Raw genomic sequence first — 12,935 nt, 5'->3', positions numbered from 1 at the left:
ACCATCAACATTTTCAGATTTATAAATAGACACATTTGACATTCTCCCATTTGTGTCTCAAAACACACCGACTTCTCAGTTCTCTTCAATAGTAACCAACTCACTACTAACACACACACACACACACACACACACGAGTACAAACACTGCTATGGAGTTCTTCACCCAACCAATAAAAGCTAAACCAATGCACTTCAATTTTCCTTTTTTTTTTCTTCCTCAGCATTCTCACACTACACTCTTCAATTGTTGAACTGTTTGCCAACACGAAGCGGAATTGAATGAAGAAATCAAGAAGCTTAGGCAAGCATGTTTTAAAGCTAAATACAAGAAGAGAAGATTAGTTACCCTCAACCCTTGAACTTCAACCTCTTTTGCTTGTAGTGTTGGATATAACAGTAAAATGAAATGTAAAGAAGCCTCACACAAAGAGTACATGTAAGGACTCATTGGCATACTAGTACTTGATTTTGATGTTCTATTTTTTTGGTTTTTTTCCCCTTATGATTGAGATTAAATTGAGTAGCAGGTACTTAGAACTATATTCTATCGACTAGGAAACTAATTTGACTGAAGCACATGTATGAGTAGGAATTCATTTTGCCATTTTCAGTAAATTTTTTAAGCCTCTCTTTATACAAGTTACTGCCCTTTATAAGGAAAAAGAAGATGGGAACCTAATCGAATTAAAATTTTAGGTTCTACATAAATTAAATAATAAAACTTGGGAGATATAACTAATATAGTTAATTAAGTTGATAAGTCGGTATAAATGAAGTCTAGTTGCTCATGACACCACATCAGATTTGCCTTTTCAATGAAAAAATGACTAAGGAATCAAATTAAAAGCGATTTGAAATTACATTATCAAACTAAAAGAAAAAGTTTGTTTTTTTTATTGGTGTTAACACTCTTGTTCTCATGAGAAAAGGTTCTCGTAATCTAGAATTCATCTTGAACATAAGTAAATTATTACCAAAAAAATGTTTAAACTCTTCTGAATAATCTTTTCTTGATGGAGGTCATTAACTATTTCAATTCAATTGTTTGGTTAAAAAATTTCTTTTCTACCTAGATTAAAAGTATCCCTATTTGAAAGGAGCATTTGCACATATTACAAAATGCAACATTAGTCTCAACTTCCTAAAATAAGTAATCTCGTTTCACTATGTGCACCATGTATTTTTATAATATTTTTCTACTACTATATAAAGATAATATTTTATTTCGATGAATATATTCAAAATATCAAATTTTCATATTTTTTCTAATACATAATTAAAGATATTAAAAATTAAAGATGTGCATTAACATGTATAAAAAAGTTAATGAAGCCATTTATTTTAAAACTGATGAAGCAAAAAAAAAATGCATATTTGCCTAAAAAAATCAATATTTGTCTTTTCTTATTCTCTAGGTGCGTTATTTTCTTTTTCTTAAATTTTTCCATGCGTTACTCTGAGTATAGAGTATAGTCATTTTTGCAGGGAGCATTTTCTCCAAATCAAACTATTGAAAAAACCAAGTCACATATAAATAAATGGACAAAACTTGACTAGTCTTTATAAAGAAAGATATCCTTCATTTTATAACTTAATTTTGTAAAGATGAGATAGAATTAATATAACAAATCTTTGATTATATCAAATCATATCAATTTAGTTCATCTATCATTTATAACAAGGCACCAAATCCAATATTAATAAGCCGCATGAGTATATTTGGAAAAACAAAGTCATATAAATAAGATCTGAATAGAGTTTTGCAGCCTTCAATTTACAAGTCACCCCTATCATCTTATAAATCGGTTATAAGGTTGAGTTAAGTCCAATATAAAAATCCAAAGACACCAATAGATACATAGAATTTGACATTGTTGCATTCTTATGGCTAGATTTATACTTAGAATCTTTGATTAAGCTTTACCATCTCATCCAAATGCTCTTGGTCACTAAGATGATTTGTTTAGAGCTGAAAAAAAGTTGTTTTTATTATATTGTAGGAAAAGTTGAAGAAAAGAAAAGTAATATTCATTTCGGTCCATGAATTTGTAATGAATAGATACAATAGTCCCTCAATACATCAAAATTGTCAATGATTATGCACTATGTTAGTCAAAATAGTCCCTTATTCTAAACTGCTTTGTTGATATTGTTATATCAGTCCTTCAATATCCTTACTTATTGCCGTATAAGTTCTTATACGTACTTATTTGCTGTCATATCAGTCCCTGTGTGAAAAGAGTTAATGTCAGCATTAAAAAACTATTTTAACGTCAAAAACTATTTTGATCAACGAAATACATAATAAAAACTATTTTAAAATTTCGATAAAAAACTATTATAACTATTCATTAATCATGGATTAAATCGACTATTATTGCCAAAAAAAAAATTGTATAGGCTAATGGGTAGAATTATTATTAATCTTTTGGGATGAAAAACAATTTAATTGAAGTAAAAAAAAAAAATTGTCCCATGAACATGGACTTGGATCCTCTCCGGTGAGAATTTCACTGGATGCTCTGCAGTGAAAATCTGAGCCTTTAATTACTCTTTTAATAATTATAAATGCTTGCAATTAAAAAAAATTGAATAGAGAGGATTTCACTGGACTCTCCATGCATTGTTATATGCAGGGGTCGGGGTTCGAATCTCGGACACCCCACTTATTCACGGTGAATTTTAGCCACTTGGCTACCTAACAAAAAAAAAACTTGGAAAGGAAGAGAGACAGAAAACAAAATGGGTTGAGAAAGGCGAAGAAGACAATACAACAAAAGCAGCATAAGAAGTTCTCAGCGAATGGGTGGAAGATGGATCAAAACCCTCTCATCCCTTTTATATAACAACCACCGCACATACCAACAACAACAACACATTCTTCTTCTTCTTCTTCTTCTTCTTTACTATCCACACCCCACTTTCTCTTCAACCGTTTTCTCACTGTCGCTGCAATTCCTCTTGACCCGGATCCAATTCATATTGAACCGGAAGATGATCCACATGTCAAAATCCCCATCAAAGCCTTCTTCCTGTCCACCAGGTTTAAAACTTCTTCTTCTTCAACTGAATTGAACCCCTTTCAGCTCACATGCGTTTTTGTTGTCCTGTTCTGTTTCTCTATGATTCGGCTGTCTCAGATTTGTGATTTTGGCAGTATAAATTTGAAAGGCATCCAGGCTGACAATCCAAGAAACGTGGTACCTCCATCTTCCCGCTCAGCATCAAACTATGTTGCTCTCCGGTTCTGCAACTATAATTTGGATGCTAATGTAAGATTGTGTTTTATTTTGTTTTCTCTAGAACATTTTGTGGTTCTATCGGAAGTCACAACTCACAACCTTGATAATAGTTCGTAGATATCTCTACCCTATAGCTAAGTTGGTTCGTTATAATACAACTCAACTTTGTTTGTTGATGCTCCTCTATGGAAGAATGTGCACTTCCTGACAGTGGATAGGGATTATTAGGCAGGTTTTTAACAGGGTGGTAGTGGCAGCACCCGTGTTGTCAAATAGTGGAGATGGTTGAGCTATAGCATGGCGTCGGGTTTGGACGAATCTGCTATCCTAGTTTCGCTATTAGCGCCGTTGCAGCCACTGTTTTAGTTTCCACCAGCTGATGTAGCAGTAATAGCAGAAAAATGAAAATTTTAAGGTTTTTGAAAATAGTAAATGCCAAACCTCTTTTTAAAATCAAAAATCTGAAGAGTCAGTGACTATTACTCTCATATTCACCGTAAGACCTAAACTTTTCAATTTGTAACTATGCTTTCCCATGTTTGGGATTATTAGGCAGGTTTTTAACAGGGTGGTGGTCGCAGCACCAACATTGTCAAATAGTGGAGATAGTTGACCTATAGCATAGTGGGTTTTGACGAATCTGCTATAAATTGTGATTTTATCCTAGTTTTGCTATAAGGGAGAAGCCACAATTAGTTGAGGATATGCTGGGGGTCCCGACTACATAGTTCTGAAATCCTTAGATACCGATGGCATTCGTTTAATTGGAAGTGTGCTTGGACAAAGCATAGCTCTAGATTATTTTGTCTCACAGGTTGGAATATGCCAAATGGCTTATTACTTGGATTTGTATTTCCTGCAGTCAACACATCATTGGCCGTTGGATCGAGATCAGATGGTCCTTTCAGTGCAGATTTTGATTTATTAAAAAACTGAAATAGCTAGCTTGAAATCTGGACTGCCGATCCAACCGCCACTGATGTGCTAACTACGTGAATGTGTGAATTGCTGACTGCAACCAATCCATATTATTTCCATTACTTTGCTGGCTATTTTTAATACCAACATAAAAAGCAATCATTGAAAATTTGACATTGGTTTTCGCTAATTACCAGGTTGATGGTTTAGTTGAAGAGTTTGCAGGCATAAATCGTGGAATGGAGAAAACTGGAACTTTTACAATGGATAAGAAGAAGCTGCTTCAGCTTGTTGGGAAGGCTAACTTAAATTTGGCTGACGTGATTCTTAAAGTTGGTCTCTTCGAAAGGTATTATCATCCCCTAGTGTCGGTGTTACATAGATTATCCCTGTTTTAGGCATAAGAAAAATATGCACTTGCAAATGTGAGAATATGTTGAAAATTTAATATTGCAATGCACCAAAATATTCAAAAATAGTTTTATAGACTCGTTTAATCATAGACAATAGTGGGAAAGTTCAGTTTATTGAACTTGTTTTGATCCTCTCTGTCTGTGTTTTGTTATGGATTAATCAGGTCTGAAATTGCTTGGAGGGATGCAAAGTATGCTCAAATATGAGTATCTTAGGGAGGAGTACGAAGTAGCACAACGCTTTGGAAACCTAGATTACAAATTGAAATTCGTAGAGGTATTATTCTGCCCATTTTTATCTGTTTCTCCTTTAGTCATTTTATATGAACATTGCATTTGAAAATTTGAACAAATTAATGTGCTTATTATGCCTGATTTTTCATCTAGATGCACTTGTTTTTTACTTCATACTCCCTCCATTCTAAAACTTTGGTTGTTTAAGCATTTTAGTTGTTTCTAAACTCTGGGTGTTTTTACAAGTTCCAGACATATTTGATATTTTTCTTCCAAATATATTCATAAATATAATTAACATCATTTTAGGGGTATTTTGGTACTTATTAGATATTTTTTATTTTCAACCCACTTGGGTTGGTCTGGTGGTGTTGACTTGGGACCTTGGATTGTGCTCCTCCTCAAGGTGTCAGGTTCGATTCTCCCTAGTGCCAATTTTTTTTTTTTTTTTATCAAGATTCTCCCTTGTACTCCTATCTAATCTAATTAAAATGTTGCTTTGCTCATTCAAAAAATATTAAGTGATTCTTCAATCTGTGTAAAAAATACCTTAAACAACCGAAGTTTTGGAATGTTTAACATAGTTATTATGTATTTGAGGTTGTGTATTCAATGTTTTTGTTGTATGTATTTAATATGCAACAACTATTATTGGGGAAGGAGAAAAACTGAAGAACAATATTGTTGAACTACTATTTATAATTTGGCAACATCAAAATAGAAAAATATTGATAATTATTTCACTATTGATTATGTTATCTAACTACGACTTATCATGTTGATTTGGTTAATTGCAGCACAATATTCATTTTTTACAAGAAGTTCTCCAGAACAGAAAATCAGATTTCTTGGAATGGTGCATTATTGGTCTATTGTCGATCGAAAATGTTATATCGTTATATGAGATTCTAAAAGATTCAAATGCAATTTCATAGTAAAGTAGCAGAGAAGATGAAGCTAGATTAAGTTATTGTAACAGCAGTTCTTCCCCCCATTTTTGAGCTAATCATAATTTTTCCCTATGTATTTATGATTAATAAAATTCACATATTCAACGATATGTATGAAATTTATTAGAAAAAATCTGGAAACTAAATTAGTTTCTCAGAATAGTTTATATAAGTGATTACCCTCACCCCACAAAACAAGAAAGGATATCAGTTGTACATACGAAATTTATGCTTTTTATAGTATCTTGAATGGAAAAAACAAGCAGAGGCCATATTGGTTCATCCAACTTAACTTTGATCCATGCATGTTTGGATTGACGATTAAATTGATATGTATCACTATGATTTTAGCAAAAACAATACTTTATAGGTTTAACAAAATCACAGCACGCTGCTATACTTTTTGTAAAATTCAATGCGATTTCAAACACGCACTTAGTTGGAGTTCATAGACCAAATTTCTATAACAGTTATATTTTTCACCAATTCATGCTTTAGCATAGTCTACTTAATCATTTTATTTCTTCCAAATACTTATGTTCCCCCCCTCCCCCTACCCCACAAGTCCGCTTTAAGGTTTCTACTAAAGAACTGGCAATCTATGAAGCACGGACACGGACATGGACACCAAACACGACACTGACATTGACAAGTCGACGCAGTACAAGTGTCGGTGTGACATGACACATGTCGGACACTGAAACACGTTTTCAATCAGAAGTGTCGGTGCAATGCAACGGAGCCGGCAGTTAAGGTATAAACCAAAACACAACAAAATCCCATTTGGTACTTAATTGCTTAGCTTGTAATAGAATTTTCTCAGGTTGAGACCTCTCCCCCATTCCAATTGGTAGGATTTCAGCATCTCCGTCTATAATATGGACGATACATATGCTTAAAAGGTTGATCTCCGTCTATAATAGCTGAAACCACACCACAACTTCAAAGATGCCTACATCTTAGTGTATCAAATCCAAACAACGCAACAAGTTAACCATATTCTGATTATGACGATCAAGATGTAAACGGAACCTTAATCTAACTGAATAGATTAAAAAGTTGTAGATACTAGATAGCTTTTCAAATAAGTCACTTGTATGTGTAATACCAAGAGGTTTGTTAAAATTCTGCTGCTTTACAGCGCTATAGCGTCACAATCAATGTTGTCAATTGCGGATTGTTAAAATTCCGCAATTCAAAAGTGGTGTAGCAACACATTTAACACTTATTTGACAACATTTCGTACTAAAAACTAAAATGCATATCACGAAACAATAGCGGTTAGTCTACATTCTGCAACGCTAACTGCTATATGACAACACTTTTGTGGAACAATATTGATTTGTTGTATCAGAATCAGATCATGATAGAATTTACAATAACAAGCAGAAAATAACTTTTTCAAAGAAGAAACAAATTTGGAGAACAGATTGAGAAGAAATATTATAGAATTAGAAAGTTAGGAGTTAATACAAAGCTGAAAGTATCATATCCTTTCTTCCTTACTTCACAGTTTGGTGATTTCTGCATCGTCGAGGTGTAGAGATGAACTTGGATAGAGTTCTTTGATTGGGAAAACGTCATCATTTTGATGTGCATCATATAGAATGGGCCATCATAGGCCCATCTATTCTACTCCATTCCATTTCAGGAAGATTTACCCCATACCCCTACATCTATACCTTCACCCTTACATTTCACACAAATTTCCTATTATACCCTCCTATATTAACAGAAGCATCCAGTTTACTCATTTTTTCTCTCAAAAACTCGTCGCCTTCCTTCTGAGTAATCTTTGTTCCTTCATAAACTTCATAGTATGTGTTCCGGTTTCGATATGTTGCTTAGAAATCTCAAATTTGGGTTGGTTTTGAGATCTCTGTTTTAATCTGATGTTTATGAATCGTTGGCTGGATTTTTCAGTTTTGATTTATTGTTCGCATCTCAAATTGAGTTTCGACCTGTTTTCCAATTTTTAAGATGTTAGCTTCTAGATCTGTTGTTATAATGAGAATTGAGAAGCATAGCCCACATATAAAAAATTAGTAGTTAGAATCCAATTCAAAGAATTCAAAAAAACACAAGCAAGTAACAATACCCTCACTTGCCATTTTAACATCACCTTTCATTTTATTACTTTTTATGTTGTTAACATCTCTATCTCTTGCAATTCTGCAATTCTGGAAATGTGCTAATTGAGCTTTGTTAAATGTTCACACACCATAAACAATTTCAAGGGTTTTTCAGATTTATTTTACTTAAAGTAAACATGAGTTTTTCACACAATTAATGTGAACCAGAAATGTCATTTAGAGTATTCCGTGAAGAAATTAATGTGAACCAGAAATGTCATTTAGAGTATTCTGTGAAGAAATATCATGTAGGGGTGAAGACTAAAAAATTGAAACTGAAGGTGAAAAATTAAGGGGTCAAGAGTTAAATGATAAAAAGGGTAAGATTGGAATTTTTAATAATTTATAGGGGTGAAAGTATAGATGTAGGGGTATAGGGTAAAATTTCCTCCATTTCATTTCATTCAATTTTGTGAAAAGGGTTAATTATGCTTTTGGTCCCTACAAAATTGTGACCTTGTAAGTTTAGTCCTTACTTAATTTTAATAGCATTTTTAATCCCTACAAAAATTTTCTGCACTCAATATTAGTCCTTACTCAATCCAAATTTGTTTAATTTATGCTTAAACTCTTAAGTTTTTCAACAATTTTTTATAGGCGTGTTAAGAACGTTATTGAAAGGTCCTCCGAAAAAAATATCGCAAAAATTTGATTTCTATGTCCATATTTTTGTTACTTATATCTTAAACTTTTGTCGTTTTAAAAAATTCATATTTAATTTATTTCATGTTAAAAAATTATAGATTTTAGTAAATGAACCTTTCATAGTATTCTAAACTTGTATAAAAAGAATCGTTAAAAAATTTATGAGTTTAAGGATAATTAAACAAAATTTATTTTAGCAGGGACTAAAATTATAAGTAAATTTTTTTTTGTAGGGATTAAAAATGCTATTAAAATTAAGTAAGGACTAAACTTACAAGGTCGCAATTTTGTAGGAACCAAAAACATAATTAACCCTTGTGAAAATTGCTCTTTATACACACATACTTTTCTCTCAACCATCATTTTACTGGGGATTAGATTAACCAAACAATGAACTTGCCACGGTCCTTGTTGAACAGGCTTAATGTCATGACAAGCAGAAAAAAAGGTTCGGGTGAGCCATCAAATTTTTTATTTTTTTTAAATAAGTTTTGTATAGCTATTTTTTAAAAATGATTTTTTATAAGGGTTAATTAAGTAAATGGTCGCTGTAAATATTCAGAATTTTGTTTTTAGTCCCTACAAAATAAAATTACACTTTTTAGTCCCTATAAAATTTTCTATCAGCATTTTTAGTCCCTATAAAAATTTTCCATCAACATTTTTTGTCCCTGTCAAAAATTTCTATCAACATTTTTGGTCTCTAAAATGCTTAAGGAAAATGTCACAGGGACTAAAAAATATGATTTTATTTTGTAGAGACTAAAAACAAAATTGTGAATATTTATAGGGACTAAAAACTTAATCAACCCTTTTTATAATTGTGGGAGCTTAGCTCAGTGTAGGGATATTGCATAATTTATGCAGAGGTTGGGGTTCGAACCCCGGACACTCCACATTTAATTGTGTGAGCTCTAGCCACTAAGCTACTAGACAAAAAAAAATTGATTTTTATAGTGTCATTTTTTTTTTGCTATAATTCATTTAACAAATATTTTTTAAAAATAAAACTTCAAACTAGAAATTGGTTGGTTCGAATAACATATCATAAAAATTATTTGAAGTATTTCATCCTTTTGGTAGGATTTTTTTTTTTTTAATGATAAAATTGTAAAAAATAGCTTCTCATAACAACCTTTTTGAGATATCTTTTCTAAAAATTACCTTTTTTTTTTAAGGAAAAAGTCTTTTTTCTAAAAATTACATGATACCTATGATGTTAAATCTCTAGCAATAAATATATATGTTAATGGATATTAAAATCACTCTTTTAATTCTTAACAACGGAGTTTGAAATACTTTTTTTTTTTTATTTTTGAGTAAATTTCGTAAAAAATAATCTATAACAAACAAACTTTATCACTTAGATTTGCAGAACGATTTAAATTTGAACACCCTTAGGGTGCGTTTGATGGTCAGGATAAGGAGACAGGATATGATACATTAATCATATCCTGCTTAAATCTCATGTTTGATGCACCAAAGGGATATGATAAAATAAACCATTTTCCTATCCTATCCTGACTTTCCTTTGAAATTTCTATCCTGAGTATAGGCTGGGTTAGAAATTATCCTGATGGGATTAGAAGATCATTCCTTATTTATTATATTGATATTCTATCATTTTTAAAATATTGTCATTTTTAAAATAATGATAGCATGTGTTTTCTATTATAATTAATAACATTTCATTTTTATAATATTTAATTATAATGATATCATGTTTGTTATCATGTGCGCATCAAACACATGATATGATTAATGTTTACCATGTCCTTATCATATCCTATCTCTATCCAGCTTTATATCATATCATGCCTCTATCCTATCTTGACCATCAAACAGACCCTTAGTCGCCACTCCATCATGTACCCACATAATATAAATTTATTAAAGTGATAATAGTTAAACCTTGTATTTTTATGAGGTATGTTATTTGAACAATCAATTTTAAACAACTTATGAAACAACTAAAGATATATAAAGAAACTTAGATATTGGCATAAAAACCAAAACAATATATAAAGACAATAACAACATAATGTGAGTATAAAAAATAAAATTGTATAAAAAATTATCACGAATTGATGGCAAAATTACACTTTTAGTCCCTTAACTTAATTTCAGGTAACAGTTTGGTCCTTTATCTTTTTTTTTATTTCAATTTTGTCCTTTTAGTCCATTTTCATATGGATTTTCAAGTTTCAAATTTTATATTCTTATGCAAACATAGATTAAGACCATAAATTTGAAGATTGAAATGCCATAAGAAAATAAAAACATGAATTTGCAGCTTGAAAATTCATATGTAAATGGACCAAAAGGACCAAATTGAAATGAAAAAAAGATAAAAGACCAAACTATTACCTAAAATTAAGTTAAGGGACTAAAATTATAATTTTGCCCGAATTGATTGTAAAAATATTATTTCTCTACTTTTATCTTATACCCCGCCAACTTATATTTTGCATCTTGGGTTCCTAGATCTCATCAGACCTCGAAGCCTCATCTTGGTTGCTATATATATATATATATATATATATATATATATATATATATATATATATATATATATATATATATATATATATATATATATATATTAAAAGGCACCCTTACGAAGCTGCTTCCTTGTCAATGTTTTTTTCGGAAACCAGAATGAATTATATTACAACCAAAACACATTCTCCCCGCACAAGACGTATCAAAGAAGAAAGCAAAAGTTACATAAGCAATAGTTAGACAAACGAAACATAAAAGAAAACTGCAGTCAGCCAATACTCAAACACACAAGAGGGTTAAACCACCAACTATGGTAACTAAAAGCTTCCTTATCAATATTATCCCCTCAACTTCTTAAATTTGGACGATAGTAAGTAAAAAATTTATCACCAAAAATTCCTCATCAAAATTTAAAGTTCAAATGAGCATGAAGCTTGTACATCCTCCGGTCACTATTATAAATCACATATATTTTTTAATAAATAAATTTAAAATATAGATTTTTGCTTATAATAGTGATCGAATGATGTATATGATATATCAAAACTAGCTCCAGAATGAGTGCCATGAAAGGTTCAAGAATTAAAATGACAAAAAAAATGTGATTAAAACCGAAAATTTGCTTCAATTCTCATGACAATTCTTACACATTTTATTCAAACAATTGACAATATCGTTTCCCTCGTGGATTTGAGATTTGGACTCTATCTTTCATTGCCATTTGCAATCATGTTACAATTTCAATACCCAACTTTCAATCCAACTTTAATACTTCTAATTCCGGCCAAATGGCACATGGAAGCATCAGAATAACATTGTATCTTTTGTACCTAAGTTGTACATTGTTGATTTATTTTTTCTAGCCTAATCATAGCATCTTTTGTGTTCTATCAATATATTTTTCTTTTTCAAAAAAAGATGCACACGAAGACAAATCAATAGACATATTTAAATATTCACCACTTATTTGATTAGACATAGTATTTAATTTTATAGAGAGAAAAAAACAAAACATTTTTTATGGGGAAAGGGGGATTTTTTATTTTAATGAGCTCCAAACATTCAATAGTCAACATCTTTCTCTTTCACAGGTGTTAATAGTTGATGATATATGTACATTGTACAAAATGATTGGGTTTTAAGGTGAAACAGATATGTGTGTGGGCCTAATGAAACAATGATTCATGGAAATTGCTCATTAGCACCGACACATTTGCTTTTTATGCAAGTGTCATTGGTTGAGCGGCACTTAAGTGTTATTTATCCACCTATCCAACGACGTTTGAATATCGTTCGACACTTTGTAGTGCCCAAGAACAATTTTAGAAGTCTAAAGAGAAATCTTCATGATTCAAAGTACCCCTTTGAGGTAGAATTATGATTTTTCACATAGGGAAATTTATTTAGACGAAATTCAACAAAAAAATTACCTCCACAAATCTTAGTGTAACATGCTATGTGAATAAGTTTGCTTGTTTTTATACAAATGAATCTTTCTGCGATGATTTACTTGTAAAAATGTAGAACATAAATTGTACAAGTGAGATATATAAATTGTATATGCAAACAGTTAACTATTGATCTTGTCCAAAATGCTAAGAGGATGGACAAGCAAATTAGATTGATAAAAGAGATTCAATTTATTTTTGTTGATACTCAAATTTTCCTTTTATGTATTCTTCAAACAACATCTTTATGATACTTGTTAACATGACACTTAAAGTTAAAGGTTGTGGGACAAGAAGTTCACCATTAAAAGATGGAGTAATCAACAAAAAAATAGAACTGAAAAGGAAATTGATTCTTCGACATGACTTTAAAGAAAATTGACATACCGACGTGACTTTGGTACCCTAAAGTGTTATTATACCCACTATCCAATCTTTACTAATTTGTT

At 31.2% G+C, this 12,935-nt stretch overlaps 1 pseudogene across 1 annotated transcript; it reads left to right on the top strand.

Annotated features, from left to right (window-relative positions):
• The first annotated feature begins 2,848 nt into the window (after window positions 1–2,848).
• Window positions 2,849–6,051, top strand: LOC146921499 (protein RETARDED ROOT GROWTH, mitochondrial-like; annotated as a pseudogene). The gene is made up of 6 exons (XR_015011120.1): window positions 2,849–3,045; window positions 3,160–3,282; window positions 3,912–4,058; window positions 4,360–4,511; window positions 4,740–4,852; window positions 5,607–6,051. The product of XR_015011120.1 is annotated as a protein RETARDED ROOT GROWTH, mitochondrial-like (transcript).
• Window positions 6,052–12,935: the final 6,884 nt, after the last annotated feature.

Source organism: Medicago sativa, chromosome 5 (assembly GCF_051527215.1).
Source record: "Medicago sativa cultivar Bolivia chromosome 5, Bolivia_mono, whole genome shotgun sequence".
NCBI classification, from domain to species: Eukaryota; Viridiplantae; Streptophyta; class Magnoliopsida; order Fabales; family Fabaceae; genus Medicago; species Medicago sativa.
The sequence above is the reverse complement of the archived record's forward strand: the minus strand, read 5'-3'. Positions and strand labels throughout refer to the sequence as shown.